The sequence below is a fragment of the Sinohyriopsis cumingii genome, chromosome 18 (genome assembly GCF_028554795.1).
Source record: "Sinohyriopsis cumingii isolate HCF-2022 chromosome 18, ASM2855479v2, whole genome shotgun sequence".
Classification (NCBI taxonomy): domain Eukaryota; kingdom Metazoa; phylum Mollusca; class Bivalvia; order Unionida; family Unionidae; genus Sinohyriopsis; species Sinohyriopsis cumingii.
The window spans coordinates 11,062,152-11,081,732 of NC_142978.1; positions in this window are offsets into that span (position 1 = coordinate 11,062,152).

Genomic DNA, 19,581 nt, shown 5'->3' on the forward strand with positions numbered 1-19,581 from the left:
CTCCCTCTTGCCGAAAATGTCAGCACCATATATATTTTGCAAGTAATGTACTGGGTATAATAACACACACACACACACACACACACATTTTTGGGAGTGGGGTGGGGGCACCGGACAGATGCCCCCATTTCCAAAAAAAAATAAAAAGTATTTTATATTTGTGTATTTCCCCCTCAGATGTGTTCTACGTTTTATTAAAACAAAATTTTATATAAAAAAATTTAGTTTTTAGAATTTTTGATGGGGTATTTATGTTTCCATAGTGTTATCTAAAGGGTTGTTCGTCCGAGTCTGGTTTCCCTCACCTTGCTCGAAGTTCCTTCCCTTGAAATGTTTTGTAACCTTTGCTATATGTCGCCTAGGTCTCAGTGTTTGCTATATGTAATGGTGTTATATTGTGTGTATGCTATATTTTCTTTATGTTTGAGACAGCAAGTATAGATCAAATATCTTTCCCAGTTGTATTTCTTCCTTTATGATGTTATATTGTATCTTTTAATGTGTTCTATGGTTTTCTAATTTTGACGATGGAATGGTGTACTATTTAGATTTTGTTTAAAAAAAATAATTTCCTATTTTATTATTCGAGTGATAATATGTGTCGTTCCTCATAATAGTCTTTAAAGATGTTGATAGGTAGGTTACGCTCGATCCAAGGTTCACGCTTCTTTATTCTCTATGTGTTTTTCCTGGGTCGCGTTAGGCCTCCTTTATTTAGTTTATCTGATTATGCTTTATTGAAAGATCCAAACGTATTTATGAGACCACATTATTCTATAGTGGTCAACCATGCAGTGCGGGAGAAGTTAGTAGGGTTTTAAACTAAGTGTTATACAGTATGTATTTGTGTCTTTATTTTGTCTGTTTATGTTCTACATTGGGTGTTTTCAAAGACTCATGATGGGCCTGTGCACTTCACTGAGCCCTGTGACTTAGCCCCATGATGTCATCGCCATTTACTTCCCCCTTATATTTTCTCTGTATCCCTTCCTATATATGTCTTTAGAATTTTCTTTCAGAGAAAGAAGAAAAAAAATTAAATTACAAAATTCTTTTATTTTTTTCTTTCTTCCTTTCTTCCCTTTTCTCTTTAAAAAAAAAAAAGTTATATGGGTTTCTTTGAAATATTTGAAATAGAATTTGAAATTTTCTTTGAAATATGGCTGTTGTGGGGTGCGAGGAGGGGGTATGGGTATGGCATCAGCTCGCAATTGCGCTACGCGACCCTTCGGTCTGTAATACCTATTCCTCCCTCCCCCTCTCTCCCCCAATTCCAACATCAATTGCGTTATATCAACCTGACGGTAAGTATCTATTGGTCGTAAGACGTATTGAGTTCTTGTTGTGGTTAATATTCTTATTTTTACCACGTATCTTATTTAAAAATCTGTATTACCTGTCCACAGGATATCATCGTAGTTACTATATAGTCTATACATTTTAGAACGATTTTGTTTTCGTAGTCTAAATCTATGAATAAAATGTTATTTTTGTTATACTTATATTTTTTGCAAATTTTCATTATTAACTTTATCCTATTATGTTTAGTTTTATCACATTAGACAATCGTATGTAGTTTGGTGAAGTTCGCTGTTTTACATAAAGGGCATTTCGGCATTATCCTCAGCATACGATGTTTGATTGTTTCTTCGCCTGTTAGCCAGGTGTTGTGCAGGTATTTAAAAATTATACTCTGTGTTTTGACAGATCTTATTTTCCCCAATTTTTCCAATTTTTTGTCCAATTTACCCCCTCAGTTGTCCTGCTCTACTCTACATTTTATATTTTTGGTTACCTCCTCCCTAATCCAAGCGTGACTTTTACTTATTAAATTTTGCATAAATCTGTTTTGTCTCTATATTTTAAAATTAGTTCTCATGTTTGCGTGGCACTTCGATTTTTTTATATTAATTTGTTATTTTTGTATATCTCTGGTCGGTTTCTCAAGGTGAAGCCGAACCAGTAGATGTACGGTGCTTCTCACGCTGTAGCCGGGTCTGAGTGCATTTTTTTTTTTAATCTATTGATTATGTTAGTTAATTATAGTAGTAGAGGGCTCGGCAACCCCAAGCCCCCTCTACTTTTGGCCCTATATAATGTCTCTTTTTTTACATGATGCATTTTATGATTCCATATATAATCTATTATTTCGTTGTCTGTTTTGTTTAAAATTGTATTATCCATATCTATGGATTTAATTATGTAGTTAATATTTGAGTATAAATAAGTCTTGGCCACTTGGGCCCGCTCCATGATAGGTAATGGCGCCATGGCCAGATTTTCACATTTTCTCTTATTTTATTGATAATATGTTCATAATTTTCTACAGCTTCTTTTTTTTATTACCAAAGTAAACCCCTAGAGCCTTTACAGTGTCTCTCAGTAAGTGTGTGTGTGTGTGGGGGGGGGGGGGGGCGATAATACAGGGTGGTTGCCCCTCCAGTTAACTATTTTTAAGATTTCGTGCTTGTTGTGGTTTATTTTGGAACCCGACGCTTATAGCATTTCCCCTCTCTTATAAAGATGTTGCAATCATATGCATGTTAGAGCATTTTTTAATTCTTTTTTAGGTTTGGTATTTGTATGCCTTGTATAATCAGGGGCGGATTAAGGCTCACTGGTGCCCTAAGCACTGACAAATCTTGGTGTCCCCCTCTTTTCCACGTACACCTGAGAAGATAACCCTAGGGTGTACCATGATCAAGAAACAGAACATCATGATCAGTTTGCACTACTTGTATCAGTTTTTTTTACAAATCTTCATTCTTTTTTCTTTCTTTCTTTTCACCCTTTTCTCAACTTTGTGGTGCCCCCTTTGGCCCTGGTGTCCTATGCACGTGCTTAGTCTGCTTAATGGTTAATACGCCCCTGCTTGTATATCTGGGTTGTTTCTTATCGTGTGACGTATGATTTATATTGCCATTACGTATTCTAGCATTGATAGTGGACATCCTTGTATCACTGATCGTTGTATTTCAAATTCTTTCGTGCATTTCCCGTTTAATTATCCCAGTGTGTAGGATTTTGGTCCATTTTGGAAATTGGGTCCGAAACCAAATTTTTTAAAAACATTCTTTATACATTTTTGTTCAAATCAGTCGAAAGCTTTCTCCTGGTCGAAGAGCACCATAGCACTCATCATACCAGTTTCATTTATGTAGTTAATTATAGTTTTAATGTTTAAAATATTGTTTTGTATATCCCTCCCCCACAAATTTGATTTACATTAATTATCTTGTTTATCCTACCCTTTACTGTATTTGTTAAAATCCTACTTAAAATCTTATAGTCCGTGTTTAAAAGTGATATAGGCCTCCAGTTTTTAATCTCGTCTCTATTCCCTTTCCCTTTGTATATAATTGTAATAACTCCCTCCCTCATAGATTTAGTCATTTTATTTTTACTTAAAACTATATTATTATACAAAGCGTTTAAGATCGGTGTCAGTTCACCGTGGAACTTTTGGTAGAATTCCACGATGAGTCCATCTTTCCCTGGTGACTTTTGTGAGTGTTGATATACTTTTTGTGATTTCTTCATCTGAGATGACATCATCACATTGGTCTCTTTGTACTGCTGATGTCATCTCACAGTCGACATTTTTTAAGTAGCTGTCGATTGTGCTGAAGTATATGTTCTGTGTGGTGTGTGGTGTATAGTTCTTTATAATATTTGGAAATATTATTTAGGATATCTTCTTTTACAGTATGGGTTACATTGTTTATTTTGATATTGTTTAAAATTGTATCACCCCCTTTTCTAAATTCTTCTCGCTTATATACGTTTTTTGCCTCGTTGTAGATCTCTGTAAATTTTCCCGCCCTTATTATTCTCCCCTGATTTTCGTCTTCTTCAACGATTTTAATTTTGTCTGTCAATCGTTTTTTTTTTCTTTCTCCATCGTCGTTTGTTGTTTTGCTTAGTTCTAATTTGAGTTCGTGTTTGTCTTTTTTTTCTGGGGTTTTTCCGCCCTCTATTTGAGTACTGAATATTTATTCCTTTTATTTTGTTTTTTAAAACATCCCAATCAATTATTACATTAATATTTTCTTCATTTTTGACGGTTTCAATTTCTTTTCTTAATTATTATTTCGACATATTCTTTGTCATTTAAAATCTTATTATTTAGTTTCCATAGTCCTGGCCCACATTTTTCTATTTTTTTCATTTTTAGGTCAATAGTGAGCATGAAATGGTCTGATAGCTTTTGGTTGGTTATTGCAGTATTAATATATATTAATGGATCATAAAAATTTCCGTAAAATTTATCAATCCTGCTAGACTCGTTTAATTTATAGTTACCCAGTTGAAATCTCCCCCATGACTAGATATTTCATCGAATATTGTTGTAGGTAGGTATATAAGTTTTCTTTAAAATTAGTTTCTTATTTCTATTAGCTGGCATGTACACATTTATAATATGCCAATTAAACATTTTAACACGTAGCAACCGTCCCTTAAAAAATTCCCCCCTCCTCAAACCTTTCCCAGCTTTTTAAAAATATTATTGTTGCAACCAACTCTAATATCATTATTTGCAAAATTGTTGCATATCTTTATTGCGTTAAGTTTGTCTTCTACTAAAATTTTGAACTCTGGCTTAATTCCATAGTGTGTTTCTTGTATCATTATTACATCAAAGTTTGTTTCTTTGGCTACTTTGTCTGCTTTCGCTTTGTCTATCCCATTGCTGTTGATAGTAGCGATCCGGAAATTTGTTTCTTCCATTTTTGCTTTACTCCCAGGTGCCGCGTCACTTTTATATAGAATTTAATTGTATATATTTCAGTTAAAGTTATTATATTCCATTTTTTTTTGTACACACACACCAGCACGCTCGACAAAGAGCGCTTGAGTAATATACAGTTTGATACATCCTACATGGTAGTGGGCAGGAATACATATATAGGTCGTTATCCTTCTCGACCGAAGTAGTAACATTGTTCCAATGCTACCACTCAACGTCCTCGATTTGTGCTTCATCGTATTTGCAGTCTATACACTTAAAGTTACAATGGAAAAGTGTACATGAACATATTTATACCATAGACAGAGCCTTGAAGTACTACTTTTTTCGGTCTAAAACTGTCCAAAAAAAAAAGAAAAAAACCCAGCATGTAATAGTTCATTTCGATACAGTTGCACAGAGCATTTGACGTTCATTTTGATGTCAATATATATTGATATCGATTAAGTGCGATTTGTTTTCAAAGCTGCTTTATTGCTGGTAGTGCTTCTGTTTTCAAGTTCGATATATAATATACCCATGGAGCAGTAGTAATACAGAAATCAGAACAACAACCATCATCATCATCATCGGGAGTATTATTATCGTATATGTTGGTCACATCGATGATCATTAATAAAAAGCGGTTGAAATATGAACAATATTCCATCTCTTCAAATAGCAAATAACCAAGCAAAGTGTGTGTGTGTGTGTGTGTGTGTGTGTGTGTAATTTTTAACGTAGCTTTAAAAAAAATGCAATCATATCGCTACCATGTCTGCATTGTGACAGTTTATAATGATGTCTAGCAATGTGGCATCATGCCACAAACATACAGCATTTTGTCCCACCCAATCACATTATCCTCACACCAACATCTTAATGATGGGCGCCAAAAGAGGCAGCTGCTAGTACCATTTTTATGTCTTTAGTATGATTCGGCAGGGGTTTGAATCCGCGACCTCTCGCATCCAAGGCGGACGCTCTGTAGAGACACTGCACCACCTGAGCGATCGCTTAGCAAAGAATCTACGATACTGTTTCCTGTTGTTCATAACAACTCGACCTGGAGACCTACCTGACGGAAAATGAAAGCGCATTACAACGTTATCATATACGAATCCGGAATTTTTTTGATTATTATAATTTTCAAGAAAGTTAGTGCCTTTTAGCATTTGACAAAGTGTGCTTGCAGTTGCATACTAAGGGGAGGGGGAGTTTACAACATACTTCGATGCTGACTACTGATTTGAAGCATAAAATTAAAACTAAACAACAGCATAACATGTTTATATATCTTATTAAATACGTCTTCATTTGTCTTTCCGTGCGCCAAAATGCCTTCCTACACGAACATGTTCCATATAGGTAAATAAGTTGTACCAATCGTAAACAACCACCGATTTCGACATAAGCAGCAGGGGGGGGGGGAGGGGGCGAATCGGACAACTTTTTCAGACAAATTTGATTAAGGCTTTAAAACGACAAATAGAGCCTTCCTTCGAAATCTCACTTTTCAAACAAAAAAAAAATAAAGTCTCCGTTTGGCAAATGGAGCCTTAGCGTTTTTTGCTCGAAAACGCTATATTTCGCGACAACATCTCGTTGGTGTTTTCCCGTGGTAATCATCGGGCGTCCTGCGTCGATGTCATCGCCCCCCCTGCTGCTATGATCTTACAAAGAGAGTGATCACTAACTCCTCCTCTTGTAGATCAATTAGGTTATTTGACTGATCGGTAATTCTAAAATTAATTCTCGTTAAAAACCGATTATGGATCGCATATAGACCGGATTAATCGGACTCTCAACGATTAAAAATCCCGGAGGGGCTGATGGTGAAAATGAATAAAGGATATACCCCTGTTGAGCCTGATTTGATTGCTTGGTATCCACCTGGTAACTCCCTTCGATAACATCACACACTAGATTGATTGCTATCACCGATGCAATATTTACGTTGTATGGAGCAATATGCCTACCACCATCTCCGTTATCGTGTCTGAGGATAGTTGATGGGGCGAGAAAATCATTAAGAGATTTTCTTAGTTCTGGCGCGTTGTATCCTGGAAACTTGAAATCGGGTAAATTGGCTTCTGTGATATTATACTCGGTTAGGAATTTTTGTTTATTATCATCGCTGTTAGCGGATATTGTCCCGACGATTCGTTCATTGATATATTCCATGTCTGATATAAGTTGATTTAACACCTCAACGTGTTTTCGTGCTTTTGTTTCCCGTAGTTGTTCTAGTTGTGATTGGCAAATACGATTAATCTCGGCAAACGCATCAGTGATATCATTTAAACCAACTGTTGCCAGGGCGGATAATTTAGGAGTTTCCTTATACGGAAAATGCCATTGCATGGTATTCCTGTCTTGAAATATAAACTTGCTGGGTAATAACGCGCCTTTTATAATAAACCAATTAGTTCGATACCGGGGGGTAATCTCATGATACGATTGCTCATTCGTGTGCAAGACCTCGGGCATTTCATGAGGTGGATTCTTGGGCCAACCTAGTATAGTTCTTATTGAACTGCCATAAATATCAACCATATACCCCGGTGTGCTCACTTCAATCGTCGACGATAACGTCGGTTCATGAACCGTAATAGCGATTTTTGACTCTTTTCCTGTGATCGATTTTATCCTGCGTTGAAATTCTTTATTGATTTGTTCTATTTGGTATGACCCAGTTGGTATTGTAACCTCCTTGCAGTCTGGGGTCCCATCGGGTTTATTTGTCCATGCAAAAACCAGCGAGTTATTAGGTTGTTGTCCGTTAAATGCGTCCGCTCGGATATTAGGCCAACTGTGATATATTCGCAATTTTGCCAGCGCTATTTCCTTCACTGGAACCGGTGATGGGAAGTTCACACTGAATTCGGGTTTCGTTGACGTTATCGATGTCATATTTGTTTGTACCGGAGTGGTGTTCTCCGCGATCCGCTGATGTAATTGAAACCCTTCGGGGTTCAGCGACATTATTATTATTCGTTGTTTTTAGTGTTTAATTTCAACACCGAATCTTGTTTTTAGGTCATTGAAGTGGTTCCGGCTTCCAGTTGAAAATCCTCGATTTTTGACATCGCGGAGCTATACAACTGGACCATCGTGGAGAATTCAACATCGGATATGAACAAATTATCAATCGACAACGAGATCAACCCGGATAATTTCGAGTACGCGTCGGATACTATTTGATGTTTTACTGTATACTCGTCGAGTTTTTTCTGAAAACACGATGATATCTTTTTAGTGATTGCGTTGGCGACTCCAGCAATTGTTGTCATTGCGGAGACAGCGATTGGAACAGCGATCGGGGCTATCGTGGTCACCGTGGATAAAATAACACCGGTACCGGCTACTATACCCGACACCGAGTACACGACCGCGTCGATGGCGGTTATTTTTCGGCGGTATTTTTTTATTTTTGCGCGGTATTGTTCGGAAAGCGTTTTCAAGTTCGCGGAGAATTCTTTTGCGGTATCGAATCGATATTGATGTGACGTCGGTGATACCTCTGATTCAATTACCTTGGTGGTCATTTTATTTTAAAAGAGCTAGTGTTTTTAATTACTTAGATTCGCTACAAATTCCACATACCATGTAATGTTTGCCCCGGCTAAATTTCTTTCAACGGCATAAATTGTAAACGGTTCAGTTGCGTCCTTGTTTATAATTGTTGATATTGTATTGTTAAACCCGGATGAACTCGACGATAATATATTAAACTGCATCACTGAAACCAGTGTCAATCGATAAATGCCCTTAACAGTCGCGGTAATATTTACTGTATTCTGTGTAGGAGTCCAATTGAATGATCCATGCCGAATTGTGTATACTGTGTTGATGATGTTCTCATGAGGGGTTTTTATTTTTTCGAATTGCTCTGCTACTCTCGGTAGTCCGTCTTTAATCGCTTCAACATCAGTTCTGATTATTTCTATTCTCAGCAAATTCGCGTCTATATTATTCTTGTTCGCTGCAACATTAGTTTTGATTGTTTCTATTTCCCGTGTATTCTCGGTTATACTTTTTTTGTTCGCTGCAACATCAAGTTTGATTGTTCCTATTTCATATGTATGCACGTCTATACCTTTTTTGTTCGCTGCAACATCAGTTTTGATTATTCCTATTCCCCGCCAATACGCGTCTACATTTTTTTTGTTCGCTTCAACATCAGTTTTGATTGTTCCTATTTCCTGTGTATGCGCGTCTACACCCCTTTTGTTCGCTTCAATATCAGCTCTGATTGTCATTATGTCCTGTGTATGCGCGTCTACATTATTTATGATCGTTGTAACATCAGTTTTAATTGTTTCTATTTTCCGTCCATGCGAGTCTACATTATTTATGATCGTTGCAACATTAGCGCCGATTATTTCTATTTCCCGTTCATGCACGTCTACACTCCTTTTGTTCGTTGCAACATCAGTTTTGATTGTTTTTATTTCCTGTCCATACGCAGTGATATCATTTATAGTTGTTGTAATCTCATCCAGCTTGGTATTTTTTTTACCAAAGAATTTATCAAAGTTGTCATCGATCCTGTTAACATTTTTTCGTAACGTGTAAAATTGGCCCGACAGCGTTGTAAACTCCAAAATAGTAGTTTTTATCCCCGCAAGATTCGGTTCGGTTACCGTCGGGGTCCCAAAAAATCTAGCGGTAGTGAGTTGTATATCGGTGACAGATTTTTTCACCTCGGTGACAGATTTTTTCACCTGCGCGTCGAGTTCGGTCACCGATCTATCTAACCTTGTAAAACCGTCTTGGACTAATGTTACCCTATTCGTTATCGTCGATAGATGTTCACCCGGTTTGAGTCGTCCGTCGCTGGTATACAACGCTATGGCGTCCTCAGCGGCATCACGCTGTCGTGTTAAAACGTCATCCAGCGACACATTACTGGATTTCAATTTACCCTGGCGGTCTTGAAATACAACTATTTCACCTGGGTCAACACTTGTTAGGTTCAACGTCTCAGCGATTTCATCCTCGATTAGTTTTTTTATGTCATCGGTGGTGGGCGTTTCCGTGGATCTTTTCAGCGCCGAAACCGGTCGTCCCCAAATATCAATCATCGTTATTGTAAAAAAAAACGGTGTTTTTAATTAACCCGCCGGGCCTCTACGACCCCACTAGTGTATTCGTTTACAACCACATGAGGTGGTTTCCGCGATGATGAAATCGCCGCGAGTACGTTCAATACCTCACGGCCGCATATCGGTGGGTCACTTAATTGTTGTGTTGGCAGCGTGGAATAAAAAACCCGGGCTGAACACGCCCGGACATACCGCATGAACTCGTTTGGCGGGGCTAACCCGTATGAATCAAAATAGACGATCGCACGCGAAGCAATCGCGTACGCAACCCAATGAGTTCCCGCTCCGGAGGACCCATCGAGGTTAATTATGCCGGTTTCAATATTCCTTGGTGCCGCCGGTAATTGATCCCTCATAAAAACACCTCTGAAGTTTTTTATCGCTAGCGCGTTTGCGGCGTCTATTAAATCAAAATTAGACATAGGAGTTAATAAACGGTTCCCGGTAGTCTTAGACCCTTTCCCGAGTACCATGAATACGGGGTCCCCGGTAGTCTTAGACCCTTTCCGGCTACGGGTCGTTTTTTTTTATAGCCTTTCCCGGTTGCCTTTTTCAGTGCCATTCCCGCCGGGGTACCAACGGCTCCTAACGCCGCCGCCTTCGCCACTGCTGGTGCGGCCGCGGCAATCAACGCTGGAATCGCAGCTAACAGCGGAAATATCCCACCGGTCTTTTCCATGTTTTTAATCGCTGCGGCCGAGAAATCTACCTGAACACCCTTTTTATTCTTCATCGCATCATTGAAATGTTTTATTTGACGCGCCGTCAACGATATCTTATGATTACCACCTGTCATCTGTGACGGCTTCAGCGTTATTGTGGTCCCGCATTGTTTAGCCGACTTTGATCGTAATTTCTTGACTTGACCATCAGTCAACTCTACACTGACGACACTATACGACATTTTATTGTAAACGCGTTTGTGTTTTCAATTACATGTTTTCCACTGGTGCATCAATGATTCTCATTCGTCCACCAACACCTTCCAACAGCATTGATTTATCGCTGAGAATGACAGCAACCGCTCTATAATTGGCACCACCCGGGGCTATACGGGCTCTAAAGTGTATATCAACGACGGATTGTCTCGTTAAATCAAGATGTTCCAATGAAAAATAATAAATCGGATACAGGTTTTTAAAATCAAATTGTGATATTTGCAAACCAGTGTCGACGTTTTGATCACGGCCCATATATGACAGCAATCGATGATACACACGTGCGATATGGTTGTCGCCGTAATTAAGCTGTATATCCTCGGATGGTTCCTGTTGTCCGTTTATTCTCAGCGAAACATCCCTGACTCCTAATTGATCAAATATCATATGGCTGCGTTCTTGATTACCCAATCGTTCCCTATTCTGTAACGCAACAAATATATGACGCGGGGCTGAAACACCCTGTTTTGATGCCAAGTGCCATGTAAACGTATCGGCGACGTTATCCTCTTTAGCATCAGTTGTTACCGCTAGCCAACTCAACAACGATTTCCCTCCCTGTTCCATAAATGATAACAATCGTGCTTCCGTGGTAACTGATGGAGTTAACACCGGCATCCACAATGCTATTTTAGTTAAAACGACTTTACCGTCAGCGACACCAGCAGCACGCCATATTGCATTGTTATCATCGCCCCTTCGCGTTAGCGCGATTGTATGCTTAGCCCCATAGATAACTTTTCTGACATTTCTGCAAAATCCAAATATATGATGCAGTGGAATCGCGCATGAAAACTGTCGGCGTCGTCTTTGCAACATTGTTACTCGTGCTGCGAATCCCATATTGTAATTATCGTTAATACTTTTCATAATATTGAAATTAGCGCCTGGTCTTGCTCTGCGGTCTGGGTTATTTGCTTCAGCCTGTGGGTCAACTGCGGTATCTCTTTCCACCAGCACGTTGACGTACTGAAGATGATCAGCGTTATTAGTGGTATCCTTTGCGAACATCATAGATGGGCCCGCCGATCTTGTATAATCGTCCGAGTATCTCGCTAACCCAATTATCGTCGTTGCAACATCAACCTCGCGTTCTATTGATTCAATTTCTCGCCCGTCAATAAGATATCTGGCGCTCTCAAATAACGCCATCATACCGTTGTTGACGAAACCAACTCGAACACGATTGTCATCTGCGTATGGCGTATTATCGGCAGCATTTGTCACGAGTTCTCCCTCAATTTCGATAAACGCTTCACACGGCAAAAAGTACTTGCTGGTATCTTGGACTTGAAGTTCAATTCGCGATCGTAGGTCGGCTTGTGGTGGTTGATAGGAATAAAATTGATAATCGCGGACAGAATCGTCCCTGCGCACTGGGGCATCCATATCAAACGCGGAATCAGCGGTTCGCGCAAACATTTTATTATTTATCATGTTGATGTTTTCAATTGCGATTTTTTCGTCGTAAATTCTTTGAATTCTGTTTAAGACCACTCCCCCGCTATTGCGTTCATGAGCGCGTTGGTTGCCGCATCGGCGGATGGCGGAGTCGCCAACGACTCTAGTTTTTCTTCCACGGCGTTATTTATTACTTTACTGACATTTGCAGGCATCACTGTCGTTGATGGCATCACCGGTGGTTTCTGTTTTCTTTTTGAAAATCTCTTGGATTTCACCAACGACATTAGTTTGTCCTTTGCTGCAGAAAACGCCTTTCCCTTATCACGAATAACATCAATAGCCTTCATTCCTAATTGTTTGGCTAACGGCGCTACTTTTGGAGCCATTCTTGTAAATAACCCCGCAATGGTATTACCGAGACCATCTCCATAGTACGCGCGGTAAACAGGCAATCGCGAGTTTACCACGTAGACGAGTACTGGTTTATCATGGTTGTAATGCATGATCATCTTTATTATAAAAACACCAGTTTTCCAATTAGTGATTGATCACCCCCCCCCCCTTCCCACCGCCGTGTGGAAAACCGGAATAAATTTTGTCAAAATTTCCTTGGGTTTTTGCCCTCGATAAAAATCCGGTTTTTTTCTGGTTTTTTCTTGATTTTTAGTCATTTTTTGTTGCCTATAGTCGTTTTTTTTTCGATTTTTCAGCAAAAACATCGATTTTCTCTAAATGATTTCCTGGGGTTTTCACCCATAAAAACCGACCAAAAACGACCAAAACCGACCAAAAACGACAATTTTATAATTTTTTTAATCATCCACTAACTCGTCTATGAGCGTTCGATACGCACTAATGTCCATGATACCGCCCGTAAATAACCGCTTGCAAATATCAGCTGCCTCATTGATTATTTCCGGAGAGTTATTTCCGGTTCGTTTTCCTCCGATTAATACCTCTAGCCGTGATATATCACTGAGAACACTATTAGGACAAGCGTTTTCAACTAGACCACTACCACTTGGATACCCCTCTCCGCTTGTTTTTTTAGAACCAGCTTTTTTTTTGACGTTTTTCTTTTCGCTGTTCTTGCTGTTGTATATCATAATCATCAATTCCTTTTTTAAATTCTTTATATCCCAATTCTTTTGTATCCAAGCGATCAATCTCTTTCTTCGTTTTATACAACCAATTAACCCAGTCATCTCGTTTTATATTACTGTTTTTATACTCGTCTTTTAAAAAGTTTTTTCTTGAATGATAGCTTTGAGCGGCAAAATTACCAAAAACCCTATACTCGTCGGATTTCAGTAATTGAGGTCGTTTTATTTGTGCTATAGATTTTTCAGTGAGTTTATCCATAAAGGAAACCCCTCTTTGAGTGGAAATTTTTTGAAGTTCACCAACATCTCCCTGTTCAACAACGGGTTCAGAATCATCAATATCAGCTAATCGTTCATACTCTCGTTGGGTTTTTATATCACTGGAAAGTTGTTTTATCCGTTGCTGTGTTTGTTCTGTCTCTGCTGCTATCTTTTCAAGTACAGGAAGAAGAGGCGCCTCTTTCCGTTCGCCTTCCTTAGGAATATCTCCATATATTGCCCGTTCTGTTGCCGCTGTAACATCCCTAGTCGCTTTAGTTACCGGGGCAAACAGTTGTTCGCTTCCAACAGTAAAATCGGTTTGTAGTTGCTGCCGCGTTTGAAGTTGTTCTCGGACCCTGTCTCGTAACGGTATGAACTTTTTAAGCGCCGCTAGCCGCTCTCTGGCTAGCCGAGTAGTAAGTGATTCGCCTACCATTATTGCAATTGCTCCGCAATTTCTAATTTCCCGCCGAGTGTACCATCGGGGGCTCCACGGAGTTTTCGTCTATAATCCTTCTAATGTTTTTGATCTTACTAGAAATCTCCCGGCGTCGTACATAAACACGTCCGAGTTTTTTTCGTATTATTTCAACGGCAGTAAATAGTCCAATGAATGCATTTGCGTCATTGTGGTACAAGTTTTCATTAATCGTATGTTGTAATCGTTTTATAAAAAAGTACTCGCGGGCCAGGGTAAAACGCCCCCGTTTCGATTGCTCGTTAATAATCTCATAATCGGATAATATTTTTTCGCTGTCGAGACTATCAGATAATTCAATTCCTTGATTTTTTAATTTTGAAATCTCGGCTAATATATTATTGATGTCTTCGATATTCATTATTCTTATAAAACATCTTGTTTTTAAATATAAAAAAATGAACTCTAGGCAGTGTGTTAACATTCGATAAAACCGTAGAATAATTCGTTTTCTTTCGGTGTAGCGTTCGCACTGTCATGGCGACTTCGTCAGCGCCATGGGCGCCGGTGACCTTGTCACTCGCTGATATTTGTGTACGAAAATCGAATTCTGTGTCCGGTCCTTTTTGAGATCGCTGTTTGATATACTCGTTCTGCTACTTTTCGTATTGAGGCGATACAAATGTCAAAATATTTTCCTGCCTCATTCATCGACTGAAATATTTTTTCCTCGTGAGTTGTTGTATCAAATGACTTTACGGGTTTTGCTTTCTTTGAGTATTTACCAGTTTCGCCTTTTTTGGTATTTTGACTTTGCGAGATAGCTTGCAAGTTTATAAGAGAGTTATCAGTCTTATTATTATTAATATGATCAATCACAAGCCCATTCTCGATTAATCCGTTGAATACTTCAAATACCATCCTGTGAACATAATACTTCTTCTTTCCGGCACCAAACATCAAATACCCCTGATTATTTACGGTGCCAACCGGTTTCTTCAGTCTACAATTTCTAACAACACCGTCGCGAGATGCCTCGTAATTAACGAGCACAGGGTGAGGTCTGAACTCCTGGTCCATTTGTATAATAATACTACTTGTCTAATTCATTATTTGGTTTAATTATAAACCTTTCAACGTAGTCTTGGGGGGTTTTAATGACGAAGTCAGCGGTGGGGTCAATGACGGCGTTTTTTATTCGTTTGTCATAATAGCGTTTTAACTCTCTGTATCGCTTTGCGCCACAATTAATACACAACTACGATTTTCCTCTTACACCAACGTGGCAAACCAAGCACGGGAGGGGGCCAAGAGAACCATTACGAACGCTTTGTAAATGATACCCGCAGAATTCACCTCTACATGATTTATTGCACGGGGTTGTCGACCCAATCATCAACCATTTGCATTTATTCATTATACTATATTCTTTCATTTAAATACTTGTTTTAATTATATGGATGAGTTCGAGAGATTAGCAGCAATTAAGCCCTGGAAAAATATTAAGTTCAATCTCGATAGAGTCCTCAAGGACGCACCAAAAGCGTTAATAAACGATAGAACCCTGTTGAGTAAAATACGCGATTGTATCAATGAATTCAAGCGTGATGGCGCATCTCATAGTTGGTCAACATTTCGAATTGATGGTGTTGTTAATGCTACCATGAACGACAAACGCGCGCCAACGATAATATCACAACTTGGCTCCAGCGAGTATTTCTTCAGAGTAAAATTCATTGTCCGGGTGGAATCAGGTAATTGGATCATACGTGATAAATTTGAACCGGTTCTCAGCGACAAGAAAACAGTCATTGTTTGCCGCGACTCCAAGCCGGGGCTGTTAACCGGAATTGACAGACCATACTATGAACGAGCGTATCCTGAAACAGCAGTTGTTTATGGAATATACCCGTTAAATAAGAAACCTGATATCGGAAAACTAGCGCCGATGAAACAGTCAACGGGGATAAATTGTGTAGCAGAACGAATAATAGAGCATTTTACAAATGCATGTCGAGGAAACAAATTGACTGATTTGCGACGTAGCAAAACCAACCAGTGGGAGGAGACAGTGCGCGAGCGAGGAACAACCATCAGCGACATAGCGAGATTAGAAACATCGCTGAGATTTCCAATAACCGTTACAACGATAACCGGTGAAGTATTACACGAATCGAAGTATAAATCAAAGGGAGCCCCAATTAAAATTATTGATCATAACGAACACGCGTGGACGCCCGCGATCACAGTGTTTCCACGGGATAGAACAGTAAAGTATATCCCCGGGGAATTTATACAAGATGGTTTTCTCGCGGAGAGGAAACTATTTGATGCTATTGCCTGCTTGTGTAAAAACGACCCTGTGTCAGTGTGGTTACTTCGCAGCGCTGAAAACGATACGGATACTTTTGATCAGTTTGTAAGACCAAACGGTGAATTATACCGCACTGAAGCGTTTCACAACAAGATGAAAAAAACCGCCATAGAATTTGAGGAGCATGATGAACAGCTGCTAACAAATTGTTTTACGATTTCATCGGTTGCGGCTCATGTTGCAGCAAGGAAAAATGCGTGGAGCCCAACGCGCAAGGAATTTCTACCGGATGTACAATCCAGTTGTTTGGAATACTATCACGGTGGACTATGGAACACTGAATACAACCGCGACGCTATGATTTCCGTTGATATGGTTGCCTGTTATCCAGCGAGTTTTCTCGGGTATGGATCCGCCGCTGAGTATTTCAAACGATTTGGACACCCCAGACATGAAATGACTCGTGTTGCTATTAATGGACCACTGCCTGATTTTGATTTAACCGGATTCGCTCGCATAGTATCATTTGAGTTCGCGGCAGGACTTCATCGCTGTTGCTATATTTGGATCGGTAGACACATGGCTGAAAAGAAGTGGCTGCCAATAGCGCTGCTACGGTATATGATTGATTGTAAAATGCTAGTTTCGTTGATTGTCAGTGACGCGATTATATCATACCGGGCGCAGACTGAAGTCTGGTTACCAGAACCGGAGCGTCTAGATAGCATAATTGACGAGTCCAGAAAACACATTGATGCCGACGAGGAATATATCGTCGAATGGTCCAGGAGGATATTCAACCAACGAAACCGCGAGGCAAAAGATCTCGGTAGAAGAATAATTGGTAAGTTTACACAAGGTGGAAAAAACTGCGACTACAAACGATATTGCTCACGGCTGATTATAGATGACGCAGAATATGATTTCGTAATCAAGGACGCAGTGGCGAAAAATAGATACGTGAACTGCAAAACAGCTTTCTTGTCCAATGGAACAAGGTTGGGTACAGTTGTTACCTACAGCGATGGAGACAGCCCAGCATACCCGCATTTGAGGGCGTCTATGCTGGGTCATGCTTGCATAAATTTATTCTCGATGATAAATAAATTTCGAGACACCGCGGTTAGAGTAGCCGTTGATTCGTTTTATGTTGACGTAAAGTACAAGGAAAACGTAGCCGGGTTTACTAGTCCGGACGAGAGTTGGGGTACATGGAGAATTAAAAATGAAATACGACGCGATTATTCACCATCAGCAGATGTCACCGTTGAGAACAATTACTTACGCGGTGATAAATTGTCAGAGTGGTCCAATGCACCACCGTGTTCTGATCCAATTTGTAGACACAAAACGGTTTATTTAAGCGGCTGTGGCGGGTCAGGAAAGACGACTCGGGCAATTGAATTATTTCGAACGCGGGCAAGTATAATCGTGCTTACACCGACCCATAGACTAGCGCGAGAGATAAAACAACGAAATGTTGACGCCGTTACTTATCACAGCTTTTTTCGATACAGCGGCGGTGAGTGGACTCCTGATCGAATGGGGGAAAAATTTATTCCCGAGGTTATCATCTGGGATGAGATATGTACTGTTTCGTTAGATGTTTTACAAATGTTTCTTGATTGGTTGTTGCTCGCGAATACAGCGGTGATCATGTGTGGCGACCATGGCCAACCACCACCATTTGTCGGCGAGGGTCCACATGATTGGTTAAAGGGTTTTGTGGACTATTATGAAGAAACCGATACTGATTACCGGGCACTTGATAAACAACTGCGCGAGGTTAAAAAATTAATCAGATTACAGCCGGATAGAATTCAATGTGAAATAATTCGCGAGGTGATTCCGGAAACGCCGTTAAATGAATTCTGGGAAACATGGAGACCAAACGATTTGATTGTAGCGAGTAGAAAGATAGTCAGGGACACACTTCAGCGGAAGTTGTTTACGTTGCATAAGGAAAAGTTTCCAACGCGTCCAGTGCCGTTATGCTATAGACCCGCGGACACACGGCGGCAGAACATTGAAGTTGAAATCCCGGGCCCGACGGCGTCAGGGACAAAAAAACAAATTCTCGTGCTGAATGATATCGTGCTCGTTGATATCAGCGTCGTCGAGGACGCGCTACGTGCTGATAAATCCCCGTGGACGCTAGGATACGCAACGACAATACATTCCTCGCAGGGACTAACCATCACGGACACAATTGTTTGGATGGTTGATAATCGCATCGAATGGTCGAATCTAGTCTATCTTGCGGTGTCCCGAGTACGGAGAATAAATCAGCTTCGAAGAATTGTTGTTGACGGAGTCAGTGACGAAGCCAGTGACGGAGTCACCATCGATGCAAGCGTCATTGATAGAAAACTCTCGGGTTACCGCCAACAGGATAAAAAAAAACAGCGGCGTTTTGATATTGATGCCGAATTAATAATTGCGTTACGACAACAACAGAATAATCACTGCGCGAGTTGTAATTGTGTAATGCGCTGGCGTTATTCGGATAAAGACGCTCGCCAATTTACCGTGGACAGAATCGATAACAGTCTCGGTCATGTCAAAAACAATGTGAGATTGACCTGTCTTGAGTGCAATAGACGCAACGGCGCTAGTTAAGACCACGCGGGGGCAATTGAGTATCGTCAGGTATCACTTGTAGTTGCCTGCGTGTAAACCCCCGCTGTGGGGCAGTTGGATCCAGTCTATAAATCGGTGGTCTATTAGTTGATCGTGTTATCGTTGATATGTTATGTGTGGTAACACTCCAGATAGGATCAGTAGCTCTTTTTTTACCGCCTTCAAGCTCTCCTGGTTCATATAGATATCTCACGGTGACATCGCCGAGAATCGGCTTGGAAACGCTATCTATTTTTGATCTTCCGGGTATATACTCGTATTTAATCGCGTCGCTGGGCTTCATGTTGATTGCTCGGGTAATCTCGTTATTTAACGCTGCAATTACGCCTGGCAACCTTTTGACCCATTCACGAGATCGTTTTTCTTGGATGAATTCCTTCGCGTATTGATATCCAAATAACCGTTCAGCAAGAGTCCGATTGAATCGTTCAACAATTGCCTGATCACGATGTAGCGCAGTATGACCTCGTCGTACCGCGACGCTATGATGTTTCAGCGTTGATAAAACAGCGCCGCGAAATTCACTACCAGGATCAACTTGTAATAGATTTGGCCAGCGCAGAGGACCTCTTCGATAAATTCTTTCAAACGCATTGGCTACTTCAGTTGCTGACTTTGTTTTTAACGGCTCCGCTTGTTTGTATCGACTCGCAACATCAACTACGGTTA